We start from the raw sequence: 12492 nt of genomic DNA on the forward strand, positions 1-12492 counted from the left end.
AATCTGATCACCCACCCACACCAATAGATCGCCCGCAGATCCGACATCAGATCACCACCCAAGCGCAGCGTTTACATCTATTCTCTCCTCTAAACACCCACTAATTACCCATCAATCACCCATCAATCACCCATCAATCACCCCCTATCACCACCTGTCACTGTTACCTATCAGATCAGACCCTAATCTGCCCCTTGCGGGCACCCAATCACCCGCCTACACGCTCAGATTGCCCTCAGACCCCCCTTATCAATTCGCCAGTGCAATATTTACATCTGTCCTTCCCTGTAATAACCCACTGATCACCTGTCAATCACCTGCCAATCACCTATCACCCATCAATCACCCGCTGTCACTGCCACCCATCAATCAGCCCCTAACCTGCCCCTTGCGGGCAAACTGATTACCCACCCACACCAATAGATCGCCCGCAGATCCGATATCAGATCACCACCCAAGCGCAGTGTTTCCATCTATTCTCTACCCTAAACACCCACTAATTACCCATCAATCACCCCCTGTCACTGCTACCTATCAGATTAGACCCCTATCTGCCCCTAGGGCACTCAATCACCCGCCCACACCCTCAGAATGCCCTCAGACCCCAGCCCTGATCACCTCGCCAGTGCATTGCTTGCATCTATTCCCCCCTCTAATCACACCTTGAGACACCCATCAATCACCTCCTGTCACCCCCTAGCACACCTACCCATCAGATCAGGCCCCAATTTGCCCCGTGTGGGCTCCTGATCACTCGGCCAAACCCTCAGATCCCCCTCAGACCCCCTTCCGATCACCTCCCCAGTGCATTGATTGCATCTATTTTCCCCTCTAACCACCCCCTGAGACACCCATCAATCACCTCCTGTCACCCCCCTAGCACTCCTATCCATCAGATCAGGCCCAATACAACCTGTCATCTAAAAGGCCACCCTGATTATGACCGGTTCCACAAAATTCGCCCCCTCATAGACCACCTGTCATCAAAATTTGCAGATGCTTATACCCCTGAACAGTCATTTTGAGACATTTGGTTTCCAGACTACTCACGGTTTTGGGCCTGTAAAATGCCAGGGCGGTATAGGAACCCCACAAGTGAACCCATTTTAGAAAAAAAGACACCCCAAGGTATTCTGTTAGGTGTATGACGAGTTCATAGAAGATTTTATTTTTTGTCAAAAGTTAGCGGAAATTAATTTTTATTGGTTTTTTTTCACAAAGTGTCATTTTTCACTAACTTGTGACAAAAAATAAAATCTTCTATGAACTCGCCATACACCTAACGGAATACCTTTTGGGGGCCTTCTTTCTCAAATGGGGTCACTTGTGGGGTTCCTATACTGCTCTGGCATTTTAGGGGCCCTAAACCGCGAGGAGTAGTCTAGAAAACAAATGCTTCAAAATGACCTGTGAATAGGACGTTGGGCCCCTTAGCGCACCTAGGCTGCAAAAAAGTGTCACACATGTGGTACCGCCGTACTCAGGAAAAGTAGTATAATGTGTTTTGGGGTGTATTTTTACACATACCCATGCTGGGTGGGAGAAATTTCTATGTAAATGGACAATTGTGTGTAAAAAAATCAAACAATTGTCATTTACAGAGATATTTCTCCCACTTAGCATGGGTATGTGTAAAAATACACCCCAAAACGCATTATACTACTTCTCCTGAGTACGGCGGTACCACATGTGTGGCACTTTTTTACACCCTAAGTACGCTAAGGGGCCCAAAGTCCAATGAGTACCTTTAGGATTTCACAGGTCATTTTGCGACATTTGGTTTCAAGACTACTCCTCACGGTTTAGGGCCCCTAAAATGCCAGGGCAGTATAGGAACCCCACAAATGACCCCATTCTAGAAAGAAGACACCCAAAGGTATTCCGTACGGAGTATGGTGAGTTCATAGAAGATTTTATTTTTTGTCACAAGTTAGCGGAAAATGACACTTTGTGAAAAAAAAAATTAAAATCAATTTCCGCTAACTTGTGACAAAAAAATAAAAACTTCTATGAACTCACCATACTCCTAACGGAATACCTTGGGGTGTCTTCTTTCTAAAATGGGGTCATTAGTGGGGTTCCTATACTGCCCTGGCATTTTAGGGGCCCTAAACCGTGAGGAGTAGTCTTGAAACAAAAATGACCTGTGAAATCCTAAAGGTACTCATTGGACTTTGGGCCCCTTAGTGCAGTTAGGCTGCAAAAAAGTGCCACACATGTGGTATTGCCGTACTCAGGAGAAGTAGTATAATGTGTTTTGGGGTGTATTTTTACACATACCCATGCTGGGTGGGAGAAATATCTCTGTAAATGACAATTTGTTAATTTTTTTTACACACAATTGTCCATTTACAGAGATCTTTCTCCCACTCAGCATGGGTATGTGTAAAAATACACCACAAAACACATTGTACTACTTCTCCCGAGTATGGCGATACCACATGTGTGGCACTTTTTTGCACCCTAACTGCGCTAAAGGGCCCAAAGTCCAATGAGTACCTTTAGGATTTCACAGGTCATTTTGAGAAATTTCGTTTCAAGACTACTCCTCACGGTTTAGGGCCCCTAAAATGCCAGGGCAGTATAGGAACCCCACAAATGACCCCATTTTAGAAAGAAGACACCCCAAGGTATTCCGTTAGGAGTATGGTGAGATCATAGAAGATTTTATTTTTTGTCAAAAGTTAGCGGAAATTGATTTTAATTGTGTTTTTTCACAAAGTGTCATTTTCCGCTAACTTTTGACAAAAAATAAAATCTTCTATGAACTCACCATACTCCTAACGGAATACCTTGGGGTGTCTTCTTTCTAAAATGGGGTCATTTGTGGGGTTCCTATACTGCTCTGGCATTTTAGGGGCCCTAAACCGTGAGGAGTAGTCTTGAAACGAAATTTCTCAAAATGACCTGTGAAATCCTAAAGGTACTCATTGGACTTTGGGCCCTTTAGCGCAGTTAGGGTGCAAAAAAGTGCCACACATGTGGTATTGCCGTATTCAGGAGAAGTAGTATAATGTGTTTTGTGGTGTATTTTTACACATACCCATGCTGAGTGGGAGAAAGATCTCTGTAAATGGACAATTGTGTGTAAAAAAAATTAACAAATTGTCATTTACAGAGATATTTCTCCCACCCAGCATGGGTATGTGTAAAAATATACCCCAAAACACATTATACTACTTCTCCTGAGTACGGCAATACCACATGTGTGGCACTTTTTTGCAGCCTAACTGCGCTAAGGGGTCCAAAGTCCAATGAGCACCTTTAGGCTTTACAGGGGTGCTTACAATTTAGCACCCCCCAAAATGTCAGGACAGTAAACACACCCCACAAATGACCACATTTTGGAAAGTAGACCCTTCAAGGTATTCAGAGAGGGGCATGGTGAGTCCGTGGCAGATTTCATTTTTTTTTGTCGCAAGTTAGAAGAAATGGAAACTTTTTTTTTTTTTTTCTCACAAAGTGTCATTTTCCGCTTACTTGTGACAAAAAATAATATCTTCTATGAACTCACTATGCCTCTCAGTGAATACTTTGAGAGGTCTTCTTTCCAAAATGAGGTCATTTGGGGGGTATTTATACTATCCTGGAATTCTAGCCCCTCATGAAACATGACAGGGGGTCAGAAAAGTCAGAGATGCTTGAAAATGGGAAAATTCACTTTTTGCACCATAGTTTGTAAACGCTATAACTTTTACCCAAACCAATAAATATACACTGAATGGGTTTTTTTTAATCAAAAACATGTTTGTCCACATTTTTCGCGCTGCATGTATACAGAAATTTTACTTTATTTGAAAAATGTCAGCAGAGAAAGTTAAAAAAATCATTTTTTTGCCAAAATTCATGTCTTTTTTGATGAATATAATAAAAAGTAAAAATCGCAGGAGCAATCAAATAGCACCAAAAGAAAGCTTTATTAGTGACAAGAAAAGGAGCCAAAATTCATTTAGGTGGTAGGTTGTATGAGCGAGCAATAAACCGTTAAAGCTGCAGTGGTCTGAATGGAAAAAAAGTGGCCGGTCCTTAAGGGGTAGAAAGCCCTAGGTCCTCAAGTGGTTAAAGAGTAACTGTTAGCCCCCAAATTGAAATTTAAAACACTATTGCAATGTTTTATTTATTATATAAGTGAGCCAAAAAGCCAATGTACAAGTTAAAAATCAATCTAATTTTGTTACTATGTAACCTTTATCCCCAGCTCCGGACGCAAGCCGCATATCAGATACTGTAGCATGCAGAGCATGCCTATGTCTGGCCGACCCCCCTCTCCCCCCCAGGACCAGGTGCCAATATATTCTCCCCACCGCAGCTGACCGCTCTGACGCGGAGAGAGCGGCAGCACTTCCAGAGCAGCACTGCAGAGCAGCCAGCGCCGTGCATCTCTCTCACATGTGATTCTCTCACATGTGACTCGGCGGCGGCTGCTCTGCGGTGCTGCTCTGGAAGTGCTGCCGCTCTCTCTCCGTGTCAGAGCGGTCAGCTGCGGTGGGGAGAATATATTGGCACCTGGTCCTGGGGGGGAGAGGGGGGTCGGCCAGACATAGGCATGCTCTGCATGCTACAGTATCTGATATGCGGCTTGCGTCCGGAGCTGGGGGAAAAGGTTAGATAGTAACAAAATTAGATTGATTTTTAACTTGTACATTGGCTTTTTGGCTCACTTATATAATAAATAAAACATTGCAATAGTGTTTTAAATTTCAATTTGGGGGCTAACAGTTACTCTTTAAGAGCTGTTGGATTACCGGGACTGAATAGACTGTGCTCACCACCAATAAGTTTTGTCATCCAGTAAGCGAGAAGGAAAACAGGTCTGGCACCAGTCTAATGCTTCAGTGAAATTTTAATTGAACAGGTACAGTAAGGTTACATTAGGAAGTACAAAAGGACAGTGTAACGATTGGTGTCAGCACACAGAGAGAATCTGATTATTGACGATCTGCAGAATCATCAACAATACAGACGTATACCTGATTATGGATGATCTGCAGAATCACCAATAATACAAGTATGGCTAACCTCTGGACACCTAATGAAGTGTAAGTGTTTGGTGCAACTGTAGGCTATCTCCCGAGAGACGGGAGACAGAGATACTTTGGCCAGAGACCACCTGAGGAGCAGGTGGCCCTCGGCTATGCAGGGACTATCTCCTAATAGAGGGGAGAGAGATAATCTGGCAGCCAGTCATTCCCTGGTAAACTGGTAATCAGACTGTACTGCAGCCAGGGGACTCCTAAGAGATAGAGGCCACTGGCAGCACTGCAGGGAGGACTCTCTGAGGAGCAGGAGGTCCCTGCAGCTAACTGACACTTGGTGGAATAGTGTCACGGATAGTACAGACAGGCTGAACACTCGAGTAATGAGTGACAGGCAGAAAGGTCGGGCAACTGGTAGACAGATATAAAGCACAATCCTAGTCTGGGGTGTGAGGTTCTTGGTCTCGACACCCTGGAACTAGTCTAAGAAATAACACAGTGTCCTATACTTAGGTGTGAGGTCCAAGGTCTCAACACCCTGGAACTGGTCTAAAGTATAACACAGCAATGACACAGTAATCCTGAGCTTGGATGTGAGGTCCGTGGTCTCAGCACCCTGGAACTGGTCTAAAGTATAACACAGCAATGACACAGTAATCCTAAGCTTGGATGTGAGGCCCGTGGTCTCAACACCCTGGAACTGGTCTAAAGAATAACACAGTAGTAACAAGAGCGTAATCTGGCTAAGTGTGAATTCCCAGGTCCACCTGGTTCTAACACACTGTGGGATCTGACTGAGGTCTGAGTGCTCACACGTAAGTATTCGCAACGGCAGACAACCAGCAACTGACAAGCAAGATCTATATATACTTGCAGTGCTGTGCAGCTCCGCCCGAGCCACTCAGCCAATCCAGAGTCCAGCTGGGATCAGCTGATCGGCCTGATCAGCTGATTCCCCTTCTGCTGGTATAAATGTCCTGTCGCCTGGCGCGCGCACGCGTAGCTCTCCATCTGTGTGCACTAGAAGGCTCAGGCAAACCAGACGCATGCTGCTGTGCGGAAACCGCCGGTCTGAACGTGGAGACAGCCGCTCCGCCGCCAGACCGCGTGGCGGCATCTCCGCTATTCATTACAGACGGCCTGACAGCCGTTTCACAGGTCTCCCTGCTTCGTCAGAGGCCACTGATGAAGCAGGGAGACCTGCAAAACGGTCGTCATGCTGTCCTTTTGTACTTCCTAATGTAACCTTACTGTACCTGTTGGATTAAAATTTCACTGAAGCATTAGACTGGTGCCAAACCTGCTTTCCTTCTCGCTCACAGAATAAAATAATTCTTAGCAAAAAGTACCACTTAAAGGAGTCATCAGGGTTAATTTAATAAAATAAGTGCTACTTACCAGGGGCTTCCTCCAGCTCCAAGCTCCCAGCATGTCCCTCGCCGCAGCTCTCCCTGCAGCCGTTCGCCGCAGCTCCATCCCGGTCCCCAGCGATGAGGTCACGGCGACCTCCAGGTCGGCCTGTACTGCGACTGCATGAGCGGCGCTGTTAATCACCGCCACGTGGGCCGGAGCGGACTGCACAGGCGCAGTAGTTCTGCACCTGCGCAGTCCGCTCCTACCCACGTGGCAGTGATTGACAGCACCGCTCATGCAGGCGCAGTACAGGCCAGCCTGGAGGTCGCCCTGACGTCATCGCCGGTAACCAGGACGGAGATGCGGCGAACGGCTGCAGGGAGAGCTGCAGCGAGGGACATGCTGGGAGCTTGGGGCTGGAGGAAGCCCCCTGTAAGTAGCACTTATTTTATTAAATTATCCCTGATGACTCCTTTAAATAAAGCCCAATTTGTGGCAAAAAAAATGTATAGAGCATTTAGGTGTGAAAAGTAGTGATAACTTTATTGGCAAATGAATTGAAAGAGCTCTGAAATGTTAAAATTGCCTTGGTTCATAAGGGGAACACAATCTGTAGTGGTCAAGTGGTTAAAGGATGGTATTGTGTACTTTATTATAATTTTCTCAGTTTAAATTACTCAAAATTAGTTCAGGATTAGTTTAATTTGAAGCTAATTTTTATTTGCTAACTTAAAGGTTTCAAGCAAATTTCCATGCGTATGAAACTGAGCAAACCAAACTTCTTAGCTGCTAATCAATTATCACATAACTGGTTAATTAACCAGCAACTGCTTGATTTGATTCTCTCAAATTCATGGAAACTTACAGATCATCTATAGTGAAGTTTATGGGTGAAGTCCCTCCCACCAAAGTCCCTTCCACCGAGGAAGCTGACCTTTGTTCAATCCAAACCACCACTCGTGGCCTTTACTTTCAATAAAAGAGAGGATGATATTCTCCACTTATTTCAATGGTCAGTTTGAGCAAATGCTTGTTTCAGGTGTTAGATTCAGACTTTATCGAAACCAGAAAGATCAGCAGCATAACCAGGCAATTAGCATCATATGAAAGGAAATATGGCAGCTTCCATATTCCCTCTCACAACAGCATCATTTTGAGAACAACTCACTGGATTTATATCTTCTATGCTGTAGCTTAATTTCATCAAATTGCAAACTAAATATTTGAAAATTGCAATCTTGACACTAAAGAAAAAGTGCTCCATCTCCTTCCTATTCAGTAAGCCAGTACCTATTCAGTAAGGTGTCCTTGGGCAAGACTCCAAAACACTGCTACTCCCTCTCAAGCGCTTTGAATCTGAAAGAAAAGCACTGTAAAAATGTTGGAATTATTATTATTGTAATAGAGTATCTCACAAAAGAGAGTAAGAATTTTGTTAATATTTCAGTGTGAGAGCAATAACACCAAATTTAACACACCTGCTTCCCATTCACACCTGAGACCAGGTAGCACTAACGAGTAACATGACCTTAGAAAGGTAACATGTCTAATTGGGTTGTACTTCATTTTGTTGCCAATGGTTTAGATATTAATGGCGGTGCGTTGAGTTACTTTGGTAGGATATCAAATTTACACAGTTATGCAAGCTGTACGCTAGTTTACATTGTATCAAAGTGTCATACCTTCAGTGTTGTCCCATGAAAAGATATAATATGTCAACCAAAATTTGAGACGTGTATTCACTTTTGTGAGAACCTGTATGTCTGTAGAAAACCTTTAAAAACCCTCTCAAAATAGAGAAAATGCTAATGAGTAAATAAATAACCTTACGAAAAACTGTCTTAAATAGTTTTTAATCGCTAATACATTCTTCTCACATGACGCATTTTAGCCCTTTTTAACCACTTCCCTACCACGCTATTTTGTGCTGATCGGTGCTGCGTGGGCTCTCCAGCCCGCAGCACCGATCAGCTAGCAGCCAGGCCGATCAGACTTCCCCCCTTTTTTCCCCACTAGGGGGATGTCCTGCTGGGGGGGTCTGATCGCCGCCGGCTGCTTGCGCTTGCGGGGGGGGGGCTCTTCAAAGCCCCCCTCCGCAGCGCTTCCTGGCCTCCTTCCCCTTCCCTCCCTCTCCCTCCCCCTGTGAGCGGCGCAGGACGGATTTCCGTCCTGCGCCTGATGGGATAGGCTTTAGCCTATCAGATGCCGGTGATCCCCGGCCAATCAGAGGCCTGGGGATCACCGATCTCCTCTACGGCGCTGCTGCGCAGCAGCGCCGTATACATGTAAACACCGGGGAAGGTCTTCCCCGTGTGTTTACATTTACCCTGCGAGCCGCCGATCGGCTCGCAGGGTGTTCACGGAGACACCCTCCGTGAGCTGACATGGAACGGCCGCTCATACGAGCGGCTGTTTCCATGGTATACACTTCAGGATTCAGGGGCGTGTATATACGCTCCGAGAATCCGGAAGTGGTTAAGATCCTTTCAAACCATCTCCATTGTTTACATTAACCTCCTTAGCAGTAATGTCGAGTCAGGTTTGGGCCCATAGCGGTAACACCAAGTTGGTTTCATGGGAGGCGAGTAATGTGCAGGGCAGCCACAGATCTTATCTAGCAGTAGGGGCATAACTAAAAATCACTGGGCCCCCTGCAAAACTTTGGATGCCCCCCCCCCCCTCTGCACAGGTAAACTGAGAAGCAATGTTATTCACTTGGGTAGTGCACACTTGAATGTGTTTCCCAATGCAGATAAAAACAGCAGTGAAGCACTGAAGGCATTTTCTCTATCAATTACATTAGCTTCTGTGATAAAACGTGCATATTTTAACACATGCATACACACATGGGCCCATATGCAATTCGCTTTTTCACCTGAGTTTTCTCATAGGAGATAATTTTCATCGTCCCTTTAAAATTACTTTTTAAATTACTTTTGAGCATTTTACAATTAAAGACGTATCCAAATATTGGTGAAAAAGTGTACCATCAAAATTATTTTGAGTATTGTTTTTCTTGCTGGTAGTTTAACCTGTTGCCGCCCACGTCAAGCCAATGGGCGTGGCTGTGGTGGCAGCCCCAGGACCGCCTAACGCCAAGTGGCGTAAAGTCCTGGGGCTGTGTTTTGCAGGAGATCGCGCGCAGCATGCGCGCGCATCTCCTGCTGGTGGGCGGAGCTGAGCTCCGCCTTCAGTCTCCGAGCGGCGGTTGCCGATCGGGAGGCTGATAGACGGCGTAAATACGGCGATTAGCAGCAGCACTGTACTGGGGACAGCCCTGTGACACGGCTGTCCCCTCCTGAACAACAGAGGTGATCGGCTGTCATAGGCTGAAGCCTATGACAGCTGATCACGGGGATTGGCTAGCGGGGGGAGGGAGGGGGGTTTACAATTGATTAAAAAAAAAACACGACATTTTTGAAAAAAAAACAAAACAATGAAACAAACAATGAAACAAACAAACATTGGGGGGAGGGGGGCGATCAGACCCCACCAACAGAGAGCTCAGTTGGTGGGGAGAAAAGGGGGGGGGGGAGAATCACTTGTGTGCAGTGTTGTGCCGCCCTGCAGCTTGGCCTTAAAGCTGCAGTGGCCAATTTACTAAAAAATTGCCTGGTCTTTAGGGGGGTTTAACACTGCAGTCCTCTAGAGGTTAAGAAAGCAAACTTTTGTTTTCCTTTGGTGGTGGTTTAACCAGTTAAGCCTAACTGGACGAAATTTTTCGTCCAGTTAGGCTGCGCGCGCTCCTGCGGGCCCTCCCGTGCGCGCCCCCACTGCTGGCCGCTAGCCCACCGATCAGTGAAAGGGATTATAAATCCCTTTCGCTGATCGGACCCCCCCGGAGAAAAGCCGACAGCGTCTCTTCAGACGCTGCGGCTTTTCTGAGCTCTGGTCTCCTTTCTTCTGCCTGGGAGCGAGATCGATCGCTCCCAGGACTTTTTGATTGTGGCCATCTTGTGGCCAAATAGCTAACTGCACCAAAAACACTTTACACTGAATAAAATACATTTACAAACATTTACAATTCCCTGTTTACCTCCCACACCCAAAAATACCCACATAGAAATTTAAATAAAAAAAAAAAAATTACAATAATAATAATAAAAAAAAACATAAATAAATAGTTACCTAAGGGTCTGAACTTTTTAAATATGCATGTCAAAGGAGTATATCAATATGATTTAATAAATTATGGGCTTCTAAACAGTGATGGGCGCAAATTGAAAAAATGCACCTTTATTTCCAAATAAAATATTGTCACCATACATTGTGATAGGGACATAATTTTAACGGTGTAATACCCGGGGCATATGGGCAAATACAATACGTGAGTTTAAATTATGGAGGCATGTATTAATTTAAAACTATAATGGCTGAAAACTGAGAAATAATGAATTTTTCCCGTTTTTTTCTTATTCTTCCTGTTAAAATGCATTTACAGTAAAGTGGCTCTTAGCAAAATGTACCACCCACAGAAAGCCTAATTGGTGACGGAAAAAACAAGATATCGATCAATTCATTGTGATGAGTAGTGATAAAGTTATTGGCAAATGAATGGGAGGTGAAAATTGCTCGGATGTAAAAAAATGTCAACCCTAAGGGCTTAAGTGGTTAAAATGCATTTTATAATAAGGTGAAAATATCACCTCGGTGAAAGTGTAGGAGAAAAAGCGAATTGCATATGGGCCATGGTGTGCAGAAAACACATACAGAAAACAGACAGCTTATTACACTCACTCTGTCCATTTCTAATGGAGGAAAACTGGCTCTGCAGACTTCTCCAGAATCACTACAGTACAGGGCACTTGGGGAGGGGTAGAGATGTTGGGGGCTGGTTGATGTACACAAGACCCTGCTGCACACTGAATAGGGACAGTCTACACATCTTTGTATGATTCCTTATCGGTGGCTGAGCAGATGCAGTCATTAGAACAATTGTGCAGAGAGCAGAAAGCTTTTTCTCTCCATGCCCTTAGATGACAATCTCTCATGGCAAGGAAAAGAAACTCCTCCCCCACATGGCCCCCCTACGGCTGCTTCCCTTGCAGGGTCTATTGTTACGTCCCTGTCTAGCAGTATGATTTTTAGGGTCTAAAAGTTTGTGGAACAAGCGTTATGGTTATTTCCAGATTTTAGGTTCTGAAATGCACCGCATTCAGAACCTAAAATGTGGAAATAACCATAACACTAGGGAGGTTAAGAGATCAATGTAAAGCTAGCTCTTCATATGCATTGTACTTTAAGAAGGAGTAAATTGGAATGGAAGTGGAAACATTTGACAACCTCAGATTTTAAAGCTGGGATCACAGCAACACTAATGGCTACTGGATGCACTAATGTCTGGGCAATCTGGTTCAAGAATTTAGCATTAAAACCCAAGGTCCACTAAGGATGCTTAATAATACCACATGCTGGATCTTTAAAGGGAACCTTAACTAAAAAAAAAATCATGAGTTTCACTTAACTGGGGCATCTACCGGCCCCCTGCAGCCATCCTGTGCCCTCACAGTCACTGATTGCTCCTCCGGTCCCCCGCTGCCAGCTAGTTTCGTTTTTGCCGACTGGGAGTCAGCCGGCAGCCATGCGTACATTTTTACGCATTCCCGCTGGTGCAGGAAGCTATCGTGGCCATTAACAAGTACAAATTTACGCATTGCACCTGTAACGTGTAAAAATGTACTTGTTAATGTCTGCGATGGCTTCCTGCACCAGGGGGGAATGCGTAAAAATGTACGCATGGCTGCCGGCCGACTCCCAGTCGGCAAAAACGAAACTAGCTGGCAGCGGGGGACCGGAGGAGCCATGAGTGACTGCGAGGGCACAAGATGGCTGCAGGGGGCTGGTAGATGCCCCAGGTAAGTGAAACTCATGTTTTTTTTTGAGTTAAGGTTCCCTTTAAGAGACAATCCGTGATCAAGTCCATTGTTTCCCCACTTAACTTTTGCATAGAAGCTGCTCCATTGTTCCCAGAACAATCATCCCTTTTGTGTTTTGTTTTAGAAATCCCTTCCCTCCCCCCCAGCCGGCCAATCACGCTATCGACTGTCATAGAGTTTTGCCTATGAGAGCCGATCACTCTCTTGTTCCCCAGGGGGACAGCCGTGTCGCACGGCTGTCACCAGTGCAGCGCTACACTATATAAATAGATGGTGATCACGCCGTC

This window comes from Hyperolius riggenbachi, chromosome 5 (assembly GCF_040937935.1).
Source record: "Hyperolius riggenbachi isolate aHypRig1 chromosome 5, aHypRig1.pri, whole genome shotgun sequence".
Taxonomy (NCBI): Eukaryota; Metazoa; Chordata; class Amphibia; order Anura; family Hyperoliidae; genus Hyperolius; species Hyperolius riggenbachi.